Raw genomic sequence first — 24,215 nt, forward strand, 5'->3', positions numbered from 1 at the left:
GGAAAGTCTCTCCAGAGCTTAGAAGGAAAGGGGAGAGCCTCGTGAAATGTTTTATGTTTTAGTCATTGTGTTAATGGAATTATGATGGCAGAACTGCTACCATCCTATCAGTAGAAGTAGCGATCTGATCTAGATCTGTAGCCACGCATGTTGTTTTAATCCGTAAAATTGTAATGGTCAGTTATATACGTTTCTTTATCCCCATTAAGATGGTAATTTAAAATTTAAAAGAGAGTATAATGGGTTTGCCAACGGCCTTGCCGCAGTGGTAACACCGGTTCCCGTAAGATCACCGAAGTTAAGCGCTGTCAGGCTGGGCTAGCACTTGGATGGGTGACCATCCGGCCTGTCGAGCGCTGTTGGTAAGCTGGGTGCACTCAGCCCTTGTGAGGCAAAGTAAGGAGCTACTTGATCGACAAGTAGCGGATCCGGTCTCGGAAACTGATATACCATCGGGAGAGCGGTGTGCTGAACACATGCCCCTCCATATTCACACCCGGTAACGCCTATGGACTGAGGATGTCATTGCGGCCGGTCGGTGCCGTTGGCCTTCATGGCCTTATCGGAAGGAGTTAAGTTTTTATAATGGGTTTTAAATAGTTGCTGAGTGGTGGAAAAGGAGAAACGTAAGAATGAACTCCTGTTATTAATAATATACAAATATTTGTGCCGTAGTGTTACTGTAGAATACACTGCCGTTATTCAGTGTTCGAGAGTTTACTTTTCAAATTAACTAATGTAGAGGTGGTTTTCCGTTTTCAGTGTTTTTATGCAGGATACGATTTTTAAATCACTGTGTGCAGCTGAAAGAAACATGTATCATTTGGATTAACATGACCTTTTGTCTGTGGTTTGGAAACTGTGACTATTTATGACATAAAAGATAAAGTAATTGTGGACTGGAAATTTGTGATTGTTATGACATAAAAGATAATTTACAATAATTATCAGCGTCATTAATTTTCATTTTCTCTCATGATGGTTCTCAAGAACTTACATCTTTGGGCGGCTTTGTGGGTTATGTTACATTTATTTGCTGGATGCAACGAGTTTTCAGTTTTGAGTTTCAGTTTGCATCAAATAAGATGCACCTACCAGCTGTTAAAATAGTTCTGTCATTCATATTTGTATCTGAACCGAAATTTTTTAACAGCAAAGCACTGAAAATAATAAATTGTAAACTAGCAGAACATAAGACAATAGTAGCTAAGGCAAACAAGGGTAGTATATTAGCAATCCTACATGAAAAAATTGGAAAAAATCTTGAGAATTATTTGCGAAAAATATCATAGTACAGATAAAGAAAGAACCAACAGACAAATTTCAGGTTCAGCTCAAAGTACTGTTAAATAAAAATGATCTCTTACTTATTGAGAAACAGAAATACAGTTGTATAACCATGAGCCGCAAAGCACAACAACTGTCATCACAACTAAAGATTCACAAGGAGAACAGTTCTGCTAGACCTGTCACAAACTTTAGAAACAGCCCAGCCTATAAGCTGACAAGTAAACTAAATGAGATTCTGAGAAACAATTACACATTTGACGATAACTACTCTGCAGAAAACAGCTACACTTTAGTTATAAGCTACAAAAGATTCTCAATCCTAACAAGTGCCAGATATTATCACTAGATATCAACTATCTATACACAAACATCCTCATGTATGATGGAGTGGAAGTTATTGTACAAAATTTCGTAGAACGTAAAGGGCTTCCAGTGGCTGAAACTAATGAATTCACTAAACTGCTCAAAATGGTACTAAATTAGAATTATTTCATTTCCAGTCATAAAGTGTACAAACAGCCAAATGGCAGCATCTCCAAAACCATTGTTAACAGTTTTGTAATGCATCTTGAGGAAAAATTATTTAATAGTAGCATACCATGTTTACAAGACACTAAGTTCTACAAAAAATATGTACATGATGCATTATTAAAAAATAGATGGTTAAAAATTCAAGTAGTGGCTGCAATACTTCAACCATATAGATCCCATGTATGAACGACAGAATTTAATAAAATTTCTTCCCCTCACCATGACCAGGAAAATATTAGCGTATTCTTATCATATATATAAAACCTATTACTACAGATACAAACATCCATATTTTTGCGTATCACCCTAACACTAACCAATTAGCAACTTATAAATCGATATTACACAGAGCACACAAAATACCATTGAGCAACGAAAAGCTTCAAACTGAAATGGAATAATTAGGCAAATAACAGCAGCAAATGCATTTCAGCGTGAACTCGTAGGTACAATGTCCAAGAGATTTAGGAATGGAACAGACAGAAACAAAAATAAGAACAACAGATTGTTGCTAGGGCAGTATGGTATTTTCTACTTTGGCGCGATTTCACCAAAAAGCTACTCATGTATTGGGACCATATAATGTAAGAGGTGCTTCCTGCATAAGCAATAAATTTTCTAGTGGACTGCCACATAACATAAAGTCAAGAAAAGAGAAATCTTTCAACTCAAGTATTTACATGATAGAGTGAAATAAATATGCAATATAGTATGTGGGTCATACTAGATGAAGCTTCTTAATTAAATTTATGTAATATGTAAATTCATTTAGGTACGACATCCCAGATAAATCTACCATAGCTACTCACATTAATGACACAGTACGTACTTTGGCAATGTATATAATAATTTAATAATATTTCATAAACTATACAGTACTGCCTCGACTGGTATGCATCCGATGTGTGGTCCACTTTCCAGGCAACCTTTCACATGGATGACATTGCATGTGGACACAACTATCGACGTAGTGTAACAAGAAACGCAGAGTATCAAGCCAGGTGACACGTTTCCACTGATCCATGGTTGTATCAACACATTCTTGTCCCCACAGAAATCGAAATTTACGATTATATTTTGCCAAAATCGGAGTACTGTGAGGTATCGATTGAGCTGTTTAGCACATCCCTAAGATGCTTTAACTGCAGTTCTCAGTGACCTATAGGGTAGAGAAGCTCCCTATAGGAGCATGCAAAGAAGCGATGTTGTGCAGCGAATAATATCTTACTGAAAAAGCTACAAGGAGTGGTCCAGTTACACATGAAAATTCGAATACCCGACGTCACACTGATATATTATGGAAGGGGCCAATCTAAGTATGAAGAAAACTAGTAGTCACTATAAAAATTTGGTTTATTATCATAAGACATTAAACAAGTGAATTGCCCATTGAATTAAGCATGCAACCATTTAGTAAGTGGACAAAACACCGTAATTATGTAGACACCCTTGTCACAGGTGGGTGATACATGAAAGCATAACATGATAATATATAGCATATACAGCAAATGACTGTGAAAATGGTTTGTGCTATAAATAGAGAGTGCTTGCGACACCACTGTTGGTTTACGTCAGAGTTACTATGTGAGTATCATCCTCGATCAGTAAGATAATAACAGGTTACAAATGCAAACAAATTGCAGCATCAATGATGGTGTGCGTCAAAATTATTGTGTTAGTGCATGGTTGTTGGTCGGGCCTACAGGCTGTGTTTGACAGCGTCGCTGGAAAACCAAAAATTAAAGCACAAAACAAGCACAGGTAGATAAATACATTACACTAATCTCCGCCAAACTCCCTGTTCATGCCACGAATTGCTCTTACGAAAAGTTCTATCAAGGAAATAACACGGAAAAAAGAGTTAATGTTTATAGTTTTGTTGCTCTTCTCGCGGAAGCATGACACTGCTCATAACTTCAAGTTAGTCCTCGTCCAAGTAACCGATGGTATACATCCATCGTAACTAATGGGTTGACTAGTAATAAAGTCCATATGTATAGCCTGCTTCTGGAAACAATTGTTTTCTTCTCACGTTACCTACAATGTCTATCATAAAGAAGTTCACGAGTTTGCTACTTTTATGTCTAACTTGTGCTCAAATAGTTATATAACAACAGTAAAAGTTTAGGTCTTTGACTCACAAATAACTTGATGTGTGGACGGTGTCATAATAATGTTAATTCTCACACACAAGCAACAGAGGAGTGTGACATCACATGCTAACTTCAATATGAAAACACCCGAATCACATGACTCTGAGTTTAAGTGGATAACAATTGTCAGCTGAGTATTGTCTGTATGCTCAGCACGACTTCGGGAAACTCTGTAATGAGTTCATAGTTGTGCAGTCCTCCCTCATTGGTTCCCTAATGACTCAGATCGACTTACAGTATCCCTGATAATCGGTGGTGCAGACACCGATCTGATGGCCTCTGAAGTGTCACTAAGTGATCAGATCGTAACAGTTGTCTTCAGCCAATCAGCAGTCCATAATTTCTTGCAATGGCATCCTTCAGTCAGTGATGTGTGTTTTCCAGGGCTAATAACTGGACGAGAAGGTGTATTGTGATGGAATGGAGATCCAGTACGCACCCACCGACAGGTAGGCGGGGTGGTTAATGTGGCACGACAGGAGTCATTCAAGGGTACTGCCTCCTCATCTTACTAGTGTCCAGGTTGCACCGCTTTCCCAGAAGAGTTGCTTCTGTGGTCAGGTGTCCACCTTGCCATCTCGTGAGAGTAGTATTGTTCATGTCAATTGTACTGCCCTCAGACAGTGTTACATGGGAATATTAGACACAGAACAAATTTACATGGTGATCATGACATTCAATTTCCTTGCTGAATAAAACTACTAATGACGCACATGACACCCAAGTATTACGGCTCTTTGGCCTCAAATAATTAACAAGTAGTAAAATATCATGGTGCCTTGGCCTTAGAAAGTTATATTATAAGTCAGTGAGTCAATCTGAGTAAATTAAGAAACTATTTGGGCTCTGTGGCCCGCAAAACGTAATAAAAGCTAAGCTCAGGCTCTTCGGCCTCATAGCAAATGAACAACAAATTTGATAATTGATATGTAAATATGAGATTTTCATATGATCAATGGTGTATCAGTTAAACTTCCACAAGCCCTTATTTTTAATGGTCAATGGAAGACAAATGACAAATTACTGCATAACAACTCATTAGTAGTTATTGGACATGCAGTTAATAAACATGGCTTGGATGGATATTAAAAGTAACACAGTTCTAATTAATACCAGACATTATCAACAGATATTCATTATATTGCGTGCCCTCAGAGTAATCGCCCCACATCTCGACGACCTCTCTCCACAGAGATGGAAAGCGTCGTACTCTGTCAACACATTCATTTCTAACGATGTTTCGCAAGGATCACCCTGTGACACAGATTATGTCTCCTCTTGTGCTGTTGCGCGTGCCATGAAGAGGTTCCTTCATTTTGGAGAACAGGTAATTATCACACCCACTCGTATAAGGTGAATAGTGTGGATGTTACAGTACGTCTCACTCCATGTAAGCAAGAGCTTCCTCACTGGATTCGCTGTGTGACATCGTGCTTTGTCATGAAGGATAGTGGGGTACACTGCCAAAAAGAAGCACTGTTCTTCCCTCCGACCATTTGACAACTCAGTCTGGATCAATGGTTGTCGTTCACGTTTCCCACCTATACTGTTAGGCGACTTGAAGTGGCCTCCCGCACTTTCTGTCAGTGCATGCAGCAACTGACTCATACGCAGCCATCGCCACTCACAGCACTAGGTCAGCTGACCTTCTGCTATTAGCGGCAGACAGTGGGCATACTATGTGACGCACATCCTTCATGTTATGATAGTGTTCCCATTACTTGTGTCCAGCTCATGTAGATTGCATGCCATTGGTTATACACACATGCTAAATCCTCTCTACACAGTTGAGAATACACATTGCTTTAATTATTGGCAGTCCCCACAGCTAACTACTGCACTGGCAGGGAGTGCTGACATATTCCCTTACAATCATGATGGGTTTTACTCTCTCTGATCGATACTTTGTCCTCTTTGCAATCCTAGAATCCTGAAAACAGATCTTCATTTTACATCTTCAATGACTATTCTGAAACACTTGTAAGACACAGAACTATAACATATGGTTGGCAACGTAGAAAAAACAGAACACTCTACCATGGCATTCATTAGAAAAGTAAAATATTTATCTGGTTTCCGTACCTGTACTTGTAACCTCACCTAACCTTTTTTAAGTTAGACCACTGCATCTTTGGTTGATCGGACTCACATATTTGTACGTGACATGATATGACAGTAATATATTCTTCTCTAGATAACCACTCAGTGCCTCAACCTACTGGTTACTTAAATGCATTAAAAATACTCTTACGATAGGTGTGCGTCCGCAGCTCGTGGTCGTGCGGTAGCGTTCTCGCTTCCCGCGCCCGGGTTCCCGGGTTCGATTCCCGGCGGGGTCAGGGATTTTCTCTGCCTCGTGATGACTGGGTGTTGTGTGATGTCCTTACGTTAGTTAGGTTTAAGTAGTTCTAGGTTCTAGGGGACTGATGACCCTAGATGTTAAGTCCCATAGTGCTCAGAGCCATTTTGATAGGTGTGCATCACATCAGGAAAAACATAACAGGCTCCATGGCTTCTGACGATCCGTGCTCCTCTCTGCTGGCATCAGGGAACAAAACTATAACACATAAATCATCCTTATACTGTACTTATCCAGTGACTCATCCGATGATTTCATCACTGTCATCTTGCAATACTATCTCAACAGTTTCAACCTTACCAGGAAGTTATTCACATAAAATTCATGTCAAAATTCCTCCGTATACTCCATACCTTTCAGTTTGCAACTCCTGATGGCTTCAATCTCTGCAACGTTATTATGGATAGTTTCCCTCTCGTTGTATGGGCCATAGTAGATGTAAAAGAATTTTTTACTTGTAAACTTGATCATGTGTGCTCTATTTACTGTCTATTTCTAATCTATTCTCTCATACGTTCAGTAACTATTGACAATTTTCGTCTCTGATGTCGAATAACATGTCCTATGTCCCATCCTCAGTGTTCAATGTCGCTACTGCCTTGTGCTCTGTTTCTACCAACAGAAACGCCACACTTGCTGTATATGCAACATAACTTTCCCCTCTTGATTTCATTCTTAATTCGCCTATTACACAATCAAAGTCGCATCCACTAGAGTGGCCATCTTCTTCTGATAGTTATGATGTCACATTTATCTACTCTTTTGTGTGGAAAAACATATCAAAACGTTTCCGAGCCTTAGGTGACGTGTTACACTCTAAATATTTATAGTTAATTTCTTCATCCTTAAATTCACTATATCAAACGTCTTCCCAACCATCAAAATCTTCAAAAGTTTCTTTGGACTCTGACTCATTATCTTGCATCATTACTTCTTCGTGTTAAGACACTTCCTCCACTAGCCAATGTGTTACCTAACACCTCAAATTCTCATTGCATGATTTGCCCTGATTGTCCTTGAAGGTTAGCTTAAATATTTTCCTGCCTAAGCGCACTAGCACATGCTTCTATTTCAAGTACAGCACCACACTGTAGAACTTGAGAAAGTCAAGACCGAGAATCGTCTTCTCCGTCTGGTTCCATATAATCAGAAAATTGGCGCTGAGCATGTGTGCGTGACACCTGAAGTTGACTCTGACCTGCTCCTTTACTTCTAGGCACTTTACGTGTATTGCACTGTGTACACTCATCTCTCGCATCCTAATCATTGGCCACTTCTTACTCATAACACAAATCTCGTACAAACCTTCATGAAGTACCAAGAGTTGGCTGCCTGAATCCTAAATACATTGTACTGTTACATCTCCCAAAGTCACATTAATCACTGAATATGCAATGTCTGTTATGTTTCTTCTTTGAGTCTTCATAATGGACAAGTAAGACTCCTGGAAGGAGAATTACGTCTAGTGCCGAAGCTGAAGCCTTGGACATCAGTCAATCTCTCCTCAGCTTGCTCTCTTCTTTATCTCCTCATGTATTCCTTAACGGATCTGGAACATGTACTTCTATGGTTTCTTCATCACCTCATCACTGACCATCTCGTCCCACAATTTAACCTCTCATCTGCCTGATATGGACGTGTCCATGAACCAAGAAGTTCATTCCTGTTCGATCTGTTGTCATTTTTGTGGGGTGGATGTGTCGCATATCAGTTCGCATTTGGAGGTCCACATTACGGCAACCCGTACGGTGTTTCCACAAAGTGAACTGGTACTCAGACATAAACTTCATAATCGTAATCAAAATCATCAATAAAATGCAAAAATATCCCAGCACCATTCACCGCATTACTGCCCAACGTAATTTATTGTTGAATACTGTTGGGTGATTGTGCTTTGCAGATCCATATTAGCTCTTCTCGTTCAAACAGCGCATCCAGGCACTAGTTTCGTTTAACCATCTCTTTAAGATACTGTGTTGCACTAAGAAATTGCAACCCTGTTTAAGGCTTATCATAAAAATTCCTAGTTTCACATTCTCCTGCTTCTCTTGCACCAAAATTTGTGCAAAAACGCCCGTTTAAATTCCTCTTAAGTCCTGCCCTTTGCCGCTATCTCTATATTCGTGATGGATGTCTTTTCCCACTGATACGTGCAGTTGAAATTGATTTTATAACTGGCAGACCATGACCTTGGAAGTCCGTCCTGTAACCGTTGAATCAAAATTTTTGTATGCCAACTGTACAATATTTCTGGGAACAGCATGTACTTCTGTCTCAAAAAAAAAGTTTTATGATATCTGTCCTGAGAACCTATTCTTGCCACCACAGCTGACTGTACATTCACAGGTGGCGGTCCATCTATCTTCTTCACTCGTTAAGATGTCTCTGTTCCTCATACAGTTTGCTGAACCACTGTTATGTTGTCTTTTCTTAAACAGTTCTACCCGCTCTTCATTAATACAACGGTGGATGACTTCCTCAATTCTTTAAACTACAACAACTACCTGATCTTTCAAGTTTACAGGAACAGTCCTATCCAAACCGACATCACAACATAAAATCCCTTCTACTTGTTTCTTGACTTGTGTTAGGTTGGGCATGGCTTTGTCTTTCGGTCTTTAAAACCATCAACATCTTTGCATAATTCCTCAGATGCGTCTCTCATTTCTTGAGTTACCGCACCTAATTTATTATTTCAAATGCTGATTTGTTCCTCTATTAATTGTTTTGTCTTCTCTTCAGATTTCTTAATTTCTTCCATGATCTTTTTGTCTTGGCCATCCTCTTGTTACACGCTTGTATGTGAACACTGAACTACTGTTTTAAATTGTTGATATGATGACTATGTTCCTCGAACTGTTCTTCAATCTTTTTGAAACGAACACCATTCTACTCGTCTTGCTGCCTGAAATTTTAATCTGTCCTTTTGTAATGCTCTTCCGCACTTTTATGTCGTTCTTCAGTTCCTTACAACCCATCCTCCATTTTCTGAGATTCTTCTGTCTTTTTGAACATCCTATAGTGCTATTTCTTCTTTTAAAATGTCGTCTAACTCAATAAGAACTGTTGATCAAAAGGTGATGGATAAGAGGGAACTGGTGCATCCTTGTATCCAGCGGCAACAGTCTACCATTCCCTGTGGCGCTATCGCATTATTCTCTTCATATAGTAACAGAACTTGGGATTGTTCTCTGCTGATTTGCAAGTTATTTAATTCACTATCCATCACTAACAACTCTTCTAAATTACTCTCATGACTTTCTCTAACCACAATACTCTGCGTATTGCTGAACTTCCACGTAAATTTTAAGGTTTATAGTGACAGATGGACTCGCTTCTTCCCTATTAGTTGCACTCACCTTTTCTAAACTACGTGCACAACATGAGTTGCACTTGGCATATCCCAGCTTCGATGCAAAATAAACGCTTTTTCTTAATAACCAAATTACTGACCTACTCATGAACAAAATACAATGAAATCCCACTAAAACCACAAACCCAACCTAAAAACTCTATTCACCAACCTTTCCTGTAAGAAAAACACAAGTTATCAGTGCACCAGCTTATGATTATTTTAAATTCTTCCTACATGGAATGGAAACTCTCTATAAGGTCATGTAGACTTAAGAGAAGCAATGTCACACAACAGAAAGCCTTACTGAAAGAAAGCTACTTGGGAAGCCCGAATTAAACACGAAAATAAAACTACTGGTCACAATAAGAATTTTGTTTGTTACTGTAAGGCATTAAACAAATGAATTACACACCGAATTAAGCATGTATGCATTTAGTAAGTGAAAAAAGCTTATAATTGTGGAATATAGCTTTTGCTTAGGTGCGTAGAGACATGAAACCGTATTATGAAACCGTATGACAGACACAGACAAAGAATGCAAAAATGGTTAGTGGCTTAAAGAATGGACCTTTAGAAGTCTTAAATATTGTGGGCGTGTAAAACGACAACAGTAAGAGTTGGGAATTCTGAGTCCGTCTCTACCCTGTACTTCACTGTAAGATGCAGACAATCCCATCTGCAGGTCTCTGCAATGATCTGAAAGAAATGCTCTCTCTTCAGCACCCTGGAAACAGATGTACCCCATTCTCCTAAACCTAGTTCTGCCAGCTGAGGGCGATCTTGTGAGTTCTGACCAATATTAAATCCATAAATAAGTTTAACAAATCCCTACTCTTGCGATTTATGTCATTGGTGACCTAGGGAGTGATTCTTATTCTTCTTCTCTTCTTTCAATGCCTATCCGGTTCGGATGTTGGCGACCATGATGGCTATGATTTTCTTGCTGGTAGCAACACGAAATAACTCTATTGAAGACATACTCAACCATCATCTAAGGTTGTGAAACTAAGATATTCGTCTTCTTCCAGGACCTCTTTTGCTGCTGACTTTCGCTTGAGATATACTTTGTAGCAAAGTCTATGTGTATTACACCTGATATGTCTCAGATAGTCCAACTTTTGACATTTCACTATCTTGATTAATTTAGGTGTTGTGTTCATTCTTCTCCAAACTTCTCCGTTTGTCACTCTCTTGGTCCAAGGCATTCTTAGGATCCGCCTATCAAGCTACTATTCAAAAGGCCTCCAGCTTCTTCTCCGTGTTTTTATTTAAGGTCAATGTCTCTACTCCATATAGGAGGGCAGAATATGCATAGCAGTGCAAAAGCCTCATTTTTGTTCTTAGTTGTTGTGGCTTTTGAAGGCAGCCCTCATTTTCTGAAACACACTTCTTGGTTTCCCGGTGCGAATATTATTAACGTTTAAAGATCCGTGAAGCACTGTAGATGCTGCTGAGACAAGTAACACAATACAAGACACTTGGTGCCACAAATGTCGGGGAATACTTCAAAACTGGATGACAAATGCTGAACATGTGATGTCACCAGGTGACATACCTAGCCGCACATGCAGTGACTGGGCTTTTCGATCGTATGCTCGCTCGTGGAGTACAGTCCTACACATCGCTCCCCTGGGGTACTCTGTTTTAGTAAATATGGATTGATTCTTCATAGTCTTGTTTGTAAGCAAGCACTACCGTATTACATCAGATGATGCAAGAACAAAAACAGAGTACCCTCTCAAAGCGAGGTAGGATCGACAAGGTCAGTCGATGCGTGTGCAGCGAGGTACATCATCTGGTGACGTCATATGGTCAATATTGTCATCCAGTTTTGGGGTATTTCCCGTCATTTGTGGCCCTTTATATCCTACATTACATTACTTCTCTCAGTATCCCTTTCTCATTTTAGGGATTTTGAGGAATTGATAAGAATTTCCATATATAGTGGCCAACCAAAAGTCTTGCATATAGACACACTCAGGAAAATGTGCGTTCTACAGAAATAGTTATCATGAGCGAATCACAGTTCTTGTTACTCGGATTTACATGAATATTATCTTAACTGAAGTTATTTTGATATACAACTACCTTACAACGCAATATCACAGAAACAAAGATATTCTTTTAGCAGCGAACTCAACATTATGAATTATGGAAATCTACGACAAAATAAGATTTCATTCAGATTAAACATAAATATGTTCTACGCTGTTAAGATAATTCGACTGTGATGGATCTTCGGTGAGTGGCTGATCTCACGCTCTCCTCTTCTGAGTGCTACATATTGCTTCGACGTTTTATCTCTTCAAAAAGGGTTCCTCGGAGCATGTCCATAATGCAGTATTGTGGAACTCATTCCTCTCCAACGCCTGCTGTCCGGAAATGGGAAGCAGGTAATTCTCAGTTATATACCTACGTAGTGGGCTGCATTCAGTAACGAACAAATTTATGGCCCTCTGGTCCTTCGTGTCATGACCCAGCAAAAGGAACTCTTAAGGCTACAGAGAATAACAGGTTTCTCCACCCCCTTTTTAGTAGTTTCCGCAGGTTAGGCATGGCTAGCGATATGACTGAATTTTAAGGGGATGTTTTTCTTTCTGACTGTATGCCACGCCAAACAATGCAAAATTAACATAATAAAAATATATGCCGTTCCATCTTTCTCGTGTCATTCTGATATGCAACTACTTTACAACGTAATATCATGGAAGCAAAGGTATTCATTCAGCAGCAAACTGCACATTAAGAATTATAGAGATCTACTACCAAATGAGGCTTCGTTCAGATTAAATATAAATTTATCCGGCAGTGATGGGTCAGTTTTGATTACGTTTGTTAATACGAGAATGCACTGTACCTGGCACATCTCATCATGATACAACAAAAGAACGAGTGATAAATTCGAGCTATAACTGCAATATTCACTCGACGATTTTAAACCGTGGAATGTAAAATTCACAGTAAATCACAATTTATACCGGCAATGCACTTTTTGGGACATATGAGCGTGCCACCTTTTCACATACCCGGCCAAAGATATTATAAAGGTGACTGTCACGCACTTAATATAACAGAGTTACTCACATAGGGCTCGGTCTGTATCCGATTTTAGTATCCGACTTTAGGGCGCTTCTCGTAAAAGAAACGTCGGTACATGAATGAAGACGAGTCAAACTGAGCTCTTATCTCTAAATTTTTCTTTGGCCACGATTGAGTAATGTTATGATTCGTAATGCTGCCTTCCGTGTAATGAACCAGATTTGAAACACATTAATGCCCCCACGCTGTGGCCCTGTAATTTGCCTATGGCATCATTACGTTCACCAGAGAGGAAACAAACTCTAGCGAGGGCAGCGTCGGTAATTTGCTGCAGTAAAACCCTGCCCGTTTATGAGCCATTCGTAGCAGCCGGCCGCTTGTCATTACGGTCCTTTTTTGTCGCTTACGACTGCCCAACCCATATACCGACGAGGAACTGCTATTTAATAGCACCCACGTCCTTTGTTTCTGGCTCTTGCGTGGTAGTAAAAGTCCACGTTATTTGCTGAGTCCCAGTTTTTTTAGGTTTTGTGGAACTTTTTTTTTCCAGGTATCCGTTGGCAGTGAAGCACACACTTTCAGATTTGAAGGCGTCGGTAAACATGAATATAAAACAGTTTTCCATCAGCTAATCCACTGAATGGAACATTTTACTTAAGAATTGTGGCTCTTCGTCTGACAGCGGGTGTGGGAATTACATGTGTTAAATCGAGTGCATTCATCGAGCATTAACCTTCATAGAAGGACATTATATACACGATGTGCCATTTATTTTGACGACCCCAAATGACTTTTTATCCGGGAGTAAAATAAAACCTAGCATTAAATTCTAACTGTAGTACGTCCTCTGTTCATTTATTAAGGACTTTTGCCATCCGTCTTTTATGAACAAAAAAAAACGTTACATGGAAACGGCCCATTAATAGACATAATTTACATTTGGTTAACGCCTTATCGACTATACGCTTGCTGCACGAGCCTCTAACATTTCCTTCTGTCTTGTGCGTTGTTTGTCCATTCAGAGCTCTCGTTTATCCTAGCTGTATGATTCCATGTGTAGTCTCGCCACTGAATACTCGTTCTTCGTTTTCTTCTTGCTCCTACTATTTTCCTAGAAAGTGCTGTTGCAGTTAGTCTGCTCTTTCGACATTTTTGCCATGCAACCAGCCCATTCCAGTCAAGTCCTCTGTAGCACGATATCACTATGTTCGCACAACCCCCGCAGATTATTTTACCCTGTTCTTCATTCCATGATATTTCCTACAACTACAGACCCTAATACTTTTAATTCTTTCGTTTTCAACATTTACTGACTTACCTAGGCCATCCCAAATACACTCCCGGAAATGGAAAAAAGAACACATTGACACCGGCGTGTCAGACCCACCATACTTGCTCCGGACACTGCGAGAGGGCTGTACAAGCAATGATCACACGCACGGCACAGCGGACACACCAGGAACCGCGGTGTTGGCCGTCGAATGGCGCTAGCTGCGCAGCATTTGTGCACCGCCGCCGTCAGTGTCAGCCAGTTTGCCGTGGCATACGGAGCTCCATCGCAGTCTTTAACACTGGTAGCATGCCGCGACAGCGTGGACGTGAACCGTATGTGCAGTTGCCGGACTTTGAGCGAGGGCGTATAGTGGGCATGCGGGAGGCCGGGTGGACGTACCGCCGAATTGCTCAACACGTGGGGCGTGAGGTCTCCACAGTACATCGATGTTGTCGCCAGTGGTCGGCGGAAGGTGCACGTGCCCGTCGACCTGGGACCGGACCGCAGCGACGCACGGATGCACGCCAAGACCGTAGGATCCTACGCAGTGCCGTAGGGGACCGCACCGCCACTTCCCAGCAAATTAGGGACACTGTTGCTCCTGGGGTATCGGCGAGGACCATTCGCAACCGTCTCCATGAAGCTGGGCTACGGTCCCGCACACCGTTAGGCCGTCTTCCGCTCACGCCCCAACATCGTGCAGCCCGCCTCCAGTGGTGTCGCGACAGGCGTGAATGGAGGGACGAATGGAGACGTGTCGTCTTCAGCGATGAGAGTCGCCTCTGCCTTGGTGCCAATGGTGGTCGTATGCGTGTTTGGCGCCGTGCAGGTGAGCGCCACAATCAGGACTGCATACGACCGAGGCACACAGGGCCAACACCCGGCATCATGGTGTGGGGAGCGATCTCCTACACTGGCCGTACACCACTGGTGATCGTCGAGGGGACACTGAATAGTGCATGGTACATCCAAACCGTCATCGAACCCATCGTTCTACCATTCCTAGACCGGCAAGGGAACTTGCTGTTCCAACAGGACAATGCACGTCCGCATGTATCCCGTGCCACCCAACGTGCTCTAGAAGGTGTAAGTCAACCACCCTGGCCAGCAAGATCTCCGGATCTGTCCCCCATTGAGCATGTTTGGGACTGGATGAAGCGTCGTCTCACGCGGTCTGCACGTCCAGCACGAACGCTGGTCCAACTGAGGCGCCAGGTGGAAATGGCATGGCAAGCCGTTCCACAGGACTACATGCAGCATCTCTACGATCGTCTCCATGGGAGAATAGCAGCCTGCATTGCTGCGAAAGGTGGATATACACTGTACTAGTGCCGACATTGTGCATGCTCTGTTGCCTGTGTCTATGTGCCTGTGGTTCTGTCAGTGTGATCATGTGATGTATCTGACCCCAGGAATGTGTCAATAAAGTTTCCCCTTCCTGGGACAATGAATTCACGGTGTTCTTATTTCAATTTCCAGGAGTGTAGCTTTTTATCTAGCAGCAGAATGAAAAAAAAATGTATCAAGCAAATGTTGTTTCGCTACCGGGGAACATGTTAGCTTTCCTTCTAACTTTGTTCGTTATGAAAATATGAACAGCAGTACCGGCATGTCTTTTCTAAATAGCAACCTAAATATTTTTATTCGGTAATCCGCATCCTGTCTTCAACGACTATTCACTATCGTATCAAAGCGCGCCATTCACGTAAATAAGACGTTATTAGAAACGTAATACTGACCTTGACTTCCTGCACTAACGCACACTGCATGTACCCCTGGGTATTGTAACTCGTCTGCTTGCTGGAGGAAAATACACAACGCATATTCAGTCAACGGTCTTCATTTACAGCTGAAGGTCTGCGGGACTTTTGTGTACACCAAGGAAGAGAAGTGCTACAACGATGTACCAGATGTGCCAGTATTGTAAACAAGAAAATACGGGGGGCATTCAGTAAGTAATGCGACACATTTTTTCTGAAAGCAGGTTGGATTTATTCAGGATTCCAGTACCCCGCATTAATTCCCCACTCTTATGGCTACAAAACCCTACTTTTCAACGTGATCTCCATTCAATGTGACGTCCTTACGCCAGCTCACCTGGAGGGCCTGTATTCCAGCATAGTATCACTCTGCTTATCTATATTGGAGCCAATGCCTTCCTGCATCAATAACCTGCCCATTATCCACAAACTGCCTCCCGCGGAGTGTAGCCTTCATTGGGGTCAAACGGATGGAATTCGGAAGTTGCGAGATCGGGGTTGTAGGGTGGATGAGGAAGAACACTCCAATGAGACAGCGGTGCATCATGAGGGAGGACATCAAACCCCTTCAGAGTCCCACAAGACCGTCACCATGATTTTATCATCTGAGTCGGCGGCTTTTAAGTTTTTATTCGGAGGAGACATGGTGTGGAGGTACTACGAGGATTGCCGTTTTGTTTCCGGTTCAAAGTGATAAGCACAGGTTTCGTCGCCTGTGACGATGTTCGACAAAACACTGACTTTGACAAAACGCGCGAGCAGTTCGTCACAGGTGGTCCTTATTTGCCTACTCTTCCGACATTTTTGCTACGTGAGCAGTGTTCTGTTAGGCGGTGAGGAAACGAGCGGTCACACACCTTTGAGTACCCCGAATGGAGGGTTAGTGTTGGCACTACCAACAGAGACGTCCAATTGTGCACCGAGGTGTTTGATTGCGATCCGTCGATCACCACGAATGAGAGTGTCCGCAAGTTCCAACATTGCAGTAGTGACAGCTGTACACGGTAGGCCGACATGTGTGAGATCGCACGGGTTTGCGCGATCTTATTGCGAGGATGTCAGACTCCTCGCCGAACAACTCATCAAGCTTTTGTTGACAGTCACGTCTCCGTAGATACTCTGCACGCCCCTTTGAATATCTGCGATGATCTCGTTTTCCGCCAAAGAAACTGAATGACAGCTTTCTGCTTGGAACACATATCCATCACAGACGCCAGTTTGAAGGCTAGGTAAATCGCTGCCACCTATCGGAACTTCACGAAACTATTATGGCCGAAGCGGGAACATTACAAGATGTACCTCAACAAATTAAACATTTTTTTCAACAGAAAAGGTCCGAGAGAAAAGAGTGTTGTATTAGTTATTGAACTTCCCTCTTATTGAACTTCCCTCGTTACTATTGCTAACTTTCAGTCTGCATAGACGAGTAGCATTTCTGCCCTCTCACACTGCGCTTCATCTAAAGAGGGTTGACTGAATGACTGCTGAGCATTTTCGCCGTATTTCAATTTCCTTATTGTCAACTGCAGCAAGTGGACGAACTACTGTGCGGCAGAGCAACACAGTACAGATGTGTTTTGTATTACGGTTTTAAGAACACCATGTTTGCGTGCATGGTAGGCTATTTCTGAACAGTTATTGAGGACAGTAAATATATGACCGGAAAATAAATGTTGGGTGTTATTTTTAAAAAAAGATGTATTTCTGTTCGTATCACTCGTAATGAACAAATCTGCAGCGAAGAGAGATGTTGAAGCTAATGTCCCTTGGCAGCTAAGCGACATTTCCTTAATTGTCTTGTCTCTGAATAAAAAGTTATTTGCGATGGTCAAAATAAATGGGGCGCCCTGGATTGCTGTTTCACATAACACGACGAAACATCAAGAGCGATAGATCGTAGACGAATTCCCATTTTGTTAGCCTTTATGTACTTTTTAACCCGGTTAATGGTTAACGTGCGTAAGACTCACATCGACTAGTTCGTGACATGTGTTGTACCTTCGGCAATAATCTTAAATGCTGACCATTTCTTGGTATCACTTGATAATGTCCTGGAAGAACGCGTCGGATCAGTCGTGGTCTATCAATGAATTTGTATCTCCCAACTTATGCTTATAACCCCGACAGAGCCACAGATTTCGCATTTAAGCTGACAGCAACTGTTAAACCTAGCGCAAATAAGTTGTTGAAATTAATTTCATTCAAGTCCTATCCGAATAAATTTGCTAAATGTGTTATCTCTGCTCTGTGCCATAATGAATGATCGATACTTTTGGGTACTGTCCGTCCAACTTAGTAGACCACGCCATAATTTTTTTTTATGTCTTTGAAACTTCTTTGTACGAGTCTACTAAAATAACTGAGTAGGTGAAACTTCTTTGTGTCTACTGGAACTTCTTTGTGTTTACTGAAACAGCTGAATGTAACTGAACCTACTGTCTCGTTACTTATTTTTATCGTTTCAACACTGACCTACGGAATATTCCCTAACAATAACAACTCAAACTTAACCTATTCATTTATTACCCACAATATGCAAGCCCGAAGCAATCTGACTGCTATACAATGACAACATGACTTCAAATAATTAACTCAAAAGAATGGCCCTGAATCGGAAGAAATCCTAACAGTAACCTATACCTTTTCATAAGTTTCTTACCTCACAGAAAACCTTCATAACACGAACTACAGCAATTACAGCAAGCAGCAACTACAGCCAGCTAAATAAAAAGATTCTAACTACTATAGGCTCTAACTACTAGGAGGAATATGATTACCAAAAGAAAGATTTTGTTGAAGAGCAAACAATGTATTTATTAGATTTTACCTTGTTCATGTGACAACCAGTTCCAAAATTTATACAGTCGTCAATAATTCCACTACCCAAACATTTCCAACTACATCCATCATCATTATACAGTGCATGTCCTACCAATACTGAGTCTCCACGAGGGACGCATGCGAACTGGTAACTGCTGTCCAACCACAGAGTCTCTTACCGAGGGTGCAGAGCGCTGTCAGCGATATTGATTACAGTGTGTAGCGCTGCTAACATACAAACATATAAACAGGCCACTTTCATCTTGCTTCGAGTTAATGTATTAGGAAATCAGATCACCTCTGGTGGCAATGAAGGTGATGTGACAAAAATTTCACACGCCGAAAGAACGTTCTTGTAACATATGTGATACGCTATTTACTATAGATATCAATACATAAAATTGCATCGATAATTCAGTGATTTCAGAACTTAAGTGTAGTATTCCAATCACGAATACATAAACCCCTTGACATAAATTGTGTGCTACACATATTGTCGTTATTACAGTATAATAAAACGAGCTTTCCTTAACTCGAATGCACTCATTTATTACAGTTCTTCGAAGCCAGAAGCTTAGAACACAAAGCAGACCGTATGATTAATGCTGTGTTTGTATGAACCAGCTTCATTATAAAGTAAAAGCAATTTTTTAAAAAGGTCAAACGTTTTGATTTGTCTAAAGTAAGAAATGAAATAGATTAGGCAAAGATATGTTGTGCCTCTGAATCATGTTCAAAATCAGCTACACCAAAAGAAGCACGTCAAATATTTCTCGAATCTGTTTTATTTCTTCCTTTAGACAAATTATTTTACAAAAATTTGACATTTGGCATTATTTGGGAAAATTGTTCCCTTTTAAAATTTTGTTCAGAAAGTGTGAAATAGAAAGAATTGAAAAAGACTGGGCTTATTATTGCTATGAGTAAACAGTTCAAGACAAAACAGGGAAATTCCAGGCTATACTGCAATGTAGTATTTATTTTTATTTATCAATATGAAAAAAGAATTCCATAGTTTCTAAGCGCAAAACAGGTGGGTCTTTTGACACTACATTTATACAACTAGCAGCAGCTGATCGTAAAATATATCAGTTTTACCCTCATATCACAAATTAAATATTCCTTACTTGCCCTTATTACTTTCGACTAATTATATCTTTCCTTCCAAAAATAGACTTCATGCTGGTCAGTTTTATACCCCTTCGTTCATTTCCCACTCTTTGTTTTATGATGACTGAAACAATTACTTCCAAATGACTAAATTTTTCTTCATTACGGTGATTGCTTTACAATTTATATATATTGCAAAACTAGACCTCATGTTGGTACATTTGCTAACCCACTTATCGATTTTCGTCTCTTCATTTGGCTATGAAAATTTGGCCAAAAATCCATTGCGTAATTTCTATGGACTCTTGTTTTATTTTGCCAATAAATTGTTGAACTACTATTCCTTGACTATTGATAATTAGTTTTATTGGTATATGTTACTGAAATCTGATGTGTTCATTGTTCATTGCATGTTGTGTGTACATGATATGTAGCTTTTACTTCTTGCTTTTCCATTTTCTGCTTAGATGCTATATACGTATTAATTCTTGATAAAATATTGGTCAAAGATTATTATTTTCCAGGACAGCATTCGATATTTCTTAGTATATGAAACTATGGAATATTGGGTGTCACTACCAATGGCGTAAGGTATTGAAACAAATATATAGAAAGTTATTTTTGTCATTAATACTGGAGCACCCTCATAATATTGCTGGATAATTATCTTATTCATTAACTAATCCAGTCAATCTGTTACACAGCTAGCTTCTTTAAGACACAATATTGTGCCCAATGGCTTGTACTCACGGCCAACCTATGAGATGCATGACACTGCCTTACGTGGCAACAACACATCTCCTTTTCTGTCATTTGTGGATTTGAGACGAATACAGCACATGCATTGCACCATCTTATAAGGAATTGTCGATTTTTGGAGGTTTAAAAGGGTCTCACATATTCATCTAGACGTATATTAGCCCTGAGCAAAACTTCACCAAATATCCCGAAAAACTGTGGCTCTCAAAACAAATTTTTTTTCAACTTCAATTATGTCAGTCAGTAATTAATAAGAGGAAGAAATCATTACATTAATGCAACAAATCTATTAATGTGAATAGGTATATGTGAAGTTTTATAAGCAAACACAGTATTTTGAAGGCATAAAAGTTGAGTTAACATTTTTAAAACTTTATTCCCTGTTTCCCCACTTATAGGAGTTATAATAAGGTTTCTTGTTGATAAGTAGTAGTATATTCTCAATCATTCTATTTTTCTTTCTCAGGTACTTAATTTTCAGTTTGAGTCAATCATTATGGGAATGTAAGTGAAATACTTCTGTGAAAATTTTCCAGCTTTATTTCATCACTCGTTGGATATGTTGAATTTAACCATGTGAGAATCTAATTTCAGATATTTGAATCAAAAAAGTGGCATCCATATTCATGGTAATAACATAAAACAATAATATGCTTGCCCTTTAAGCACCAAAGTAATCTACTTTAAATAATACTAAGTAGATAACTATCACTCTTTCGAAATACAATACATTTTGTGTACTTCTTGTCAAATTTATGCTCAAGCTAATCGAAATAGTTACATCAAAATTAGAAATTTTTGAATCTTGCCTCACTTGGAAATATTTCTGTGTACACTCATGTATGTAATTAACAATTATGGTATGTGATCCATAGAACACCACTAACATTCCCTTCTCTCTAGTGGAGTAATGGCATTGCACTCTGCATAACTGTCAAAATGCATATGCCACTGGATGCTTTTTCCCATCGTTATCCTGACTCAGAACACAATTGAGATCATTGTCGCCAGAGTCGCAAGGAAGGATGATTTCCTTGTCTAAATCTGGAAACACAAGTTCTGGGTCTTTGATTAATGCTTTCTTTAACATCTGAGGCGCACACTCACACAGTTGACCACTCAAATTGAATCGCATTACGTAACAAATGATTTAAGAGTTGAGCAACTTGTGCAAAGCTTTTAATACATATTCAGTAATAATTACGAAGACGTAGGGAAGATTGTAAATGTTTTGTTGGTTGCGGAGTTGAAAATTCAGAAACTGCTGATACTATATGGGCATAAGTTCGTGCACCCTTATCACTAATGACATGGCTCAAGTACTTGACTTCAGTCTGTGCAAAATGACATTAGTCAGTGCTTAGCGTAAGACACACTGCTCTTGGTCCACTGAATACTTCCTGCACGATTTCATATGTTCGTCCACATCTCCTGAAAGAACTTATTATTATCGAGATACACCATGCACTTCCTGGATTTCACAACAGTCCCTGAAATGTGGAAGAGGTATTTGATACCTGAATGGCATCTGGCGATATTAAAAATGCCTCCATAGGACCGATAAATCTGTTTTAGATATAACTTCTGTTGCTACACCCAGCTTGTTGTACCCACTGTGCAAAAACATTGTAGAGAAGTACCTGTATCTGCCTAAATCGTCTAGGATTTCTGTAATATTCGAAATTGGGTAGGCATCAGTGGTACTTCACACGATCAAATATCTGTAGTCACAGCAGAAGTGATATTTCTCGGTGACAGCCACTGATGTTTTCAGGACCAGGACCACAGGTGTTCCCCTTAACTAACACCTTTTGTCAGTTGCTGGTCGATAAATTTTTTCTGCGCATGGTTGTTAATGCTTCTGTATACTATACGGCTTCTTATAAGTTGGAACATTACCCCCTGTTGGTATGTGACGGTGGGTAATAGGAGTCCCAAATGATGGACCCTTACATTAAAAATTTGTTTAAATTTCAACGATAGTGCCTCCGTAATTTGTCAGTCACTGCCTTGTGGATGTCTCTCTTTACTTTGTAACACAGTATCGCTGATGGTACGCCTGTGGTTCTGGTCGATATATGGTATATCTACATCCTATTCCTCCAAAACAACCAATCTGGCGTCTAGCTACAACTACTATTCCGCATTCAAAGTCTGTTGAATCCCTTCATGCTGTCATAATCACTTGAATCACTTGAGTACAAATGATGGCTCCGCCAAGGCGCTGCACTTGTGTACCTTCTGTACACGATACTACCGGCGTCTATAAATGTGCATATCGCTATCCAGTGACGTCACCTTAGCATAAAAGAGTTTGACGATTTTTTCGTGGCCATGCACAACTGTATTCTGATCTGTGAAAATTAACAACTGTATTACAGTGGTCAGATAGTAACATACGGATAAAACAGCCTTCAAAACAAATAGCAAAAGCTTGAGGGAACTGAAAACATCAATGGAAAATAAAGAAAAGTTGTTTAACTACGAATTATAATATAACAGGTGATACTCATAGTATGTTGAAACCTCTGTAAGGAATTTCCATATTTCAAATAACGTATCTAATACAAGGAAATCGCCACCACACTGCAACAAAAATGGCCTTGCGTTTCTAATATCATAACAACAGGAAAAAGGGCATACAGAGGTTCGTCATTCACCTAACCTAATTCGATACTGTGTCATGCAGTGGTCTGAGAACTAGAGGCATAATAATAACTGCTAAATCCTGTAATTGTAAATAGTGTAAACATTGAGGTAACCTAAATGTCCTGTCTCGAAACACTACATATCTCACAACAAAACATTTATAGTTAAACGACATTTCTTTTATATCTTTGTACACGACACATGTTGTCTGTTGCGATTTGGTAAAACATGCGTGGTATAAGCAGTAATACAGATCTAGTTTAGAAAGAAGGATACATTTAATCTTTAACTTGCTCGTGCTGAATACTGAGGGGTGACCTCCAAATATTCGTCTTGAAGAAAGGCTGCCTCTCAGCGAAGATCGCATTTGTAAAAACCTTATTTACGATGACCGGTTTCGGTAAACAGTATAACTATTATCTGATACCTATATTCGACACGCAAGTCGCCAAAGTGGCGTCAACTTGAAAGACTTGCACCAGGCGAACGGTCTACCCGACGGGAGGGCCTAGCCATACGGCATTTCTGTTTTATCTGATATCTATACAGGTTAATATATGTGGCCAACATATACTCCATATCCTAATTAGCTGTACAGTTGACGTAAGATTAATTGAAATGCGAAAGATAAAACCAATATGTACAGTATGCTGAAAGCGGAAACCAGCATTTACTAAACGTTTCGTCCAGTGTATCCGTTCCATATTACAGATCACGCTGATGCATGATGAGTTCATGAGCGCTCTTGTGATGTACTCCAAGATCGGTAAATGTGACGGCTGCACCTGGCAAAACATTTTTTAAATATTGGATTTGTTGTTGTTGTGGTCTTCAGTCCTGAGACTGGTTTGATGCAGCTCTCCATGCTACTCTATCCTGTGCAAGCTTCTTCATCTCCCAGTACCTACTGCAGCCTACATCCTTCTGAATCTGCTTAGTGTATTCATCTCTTGGTCTCCCTCTACGATTTTTACCCTCCACGCTGCCCTCCAACACTAAATTGGTGATCCCTCGATGTCTCAGAACATGTCCTACCAACCGATCCCTTCTTCTAGTGAAGTTGTGCCACAAGCACCTCTTTTCCCCAATTCTATTCAATACCTCCTCATTAGTTATC

The 24,215-nt window shown here is 40.2% G+C and overlaps 1 pseudogene; it reads left to right on the forward strand.

The window, feature by feature from the left end:
* Positions 1 to 247: 247 nt before the first annotated feature.
* Positions 248 to 365, forward strand: LOC126458985 (5S ribosomal RNA; annotated as a pseudogene).
* Positions 366 to 24,215: the final 23,850 nt, after the last annotated feature.

This window comes from Schistocerca serialis, chromosome 2, assembly GCF_023864345.2.
Source record: "Schistocerca serialis cubense isolate TAMUIC-IGC-003099 chromosome 2, iqSchSeri2.2, whole genome shotgun sequence".
Lineage (NCBI taxonomy): Eukaryota > Metazoa > Arthropoda > Insecta > Orthoptera > Acrididae > Schistocerca > Schistocerca serialis.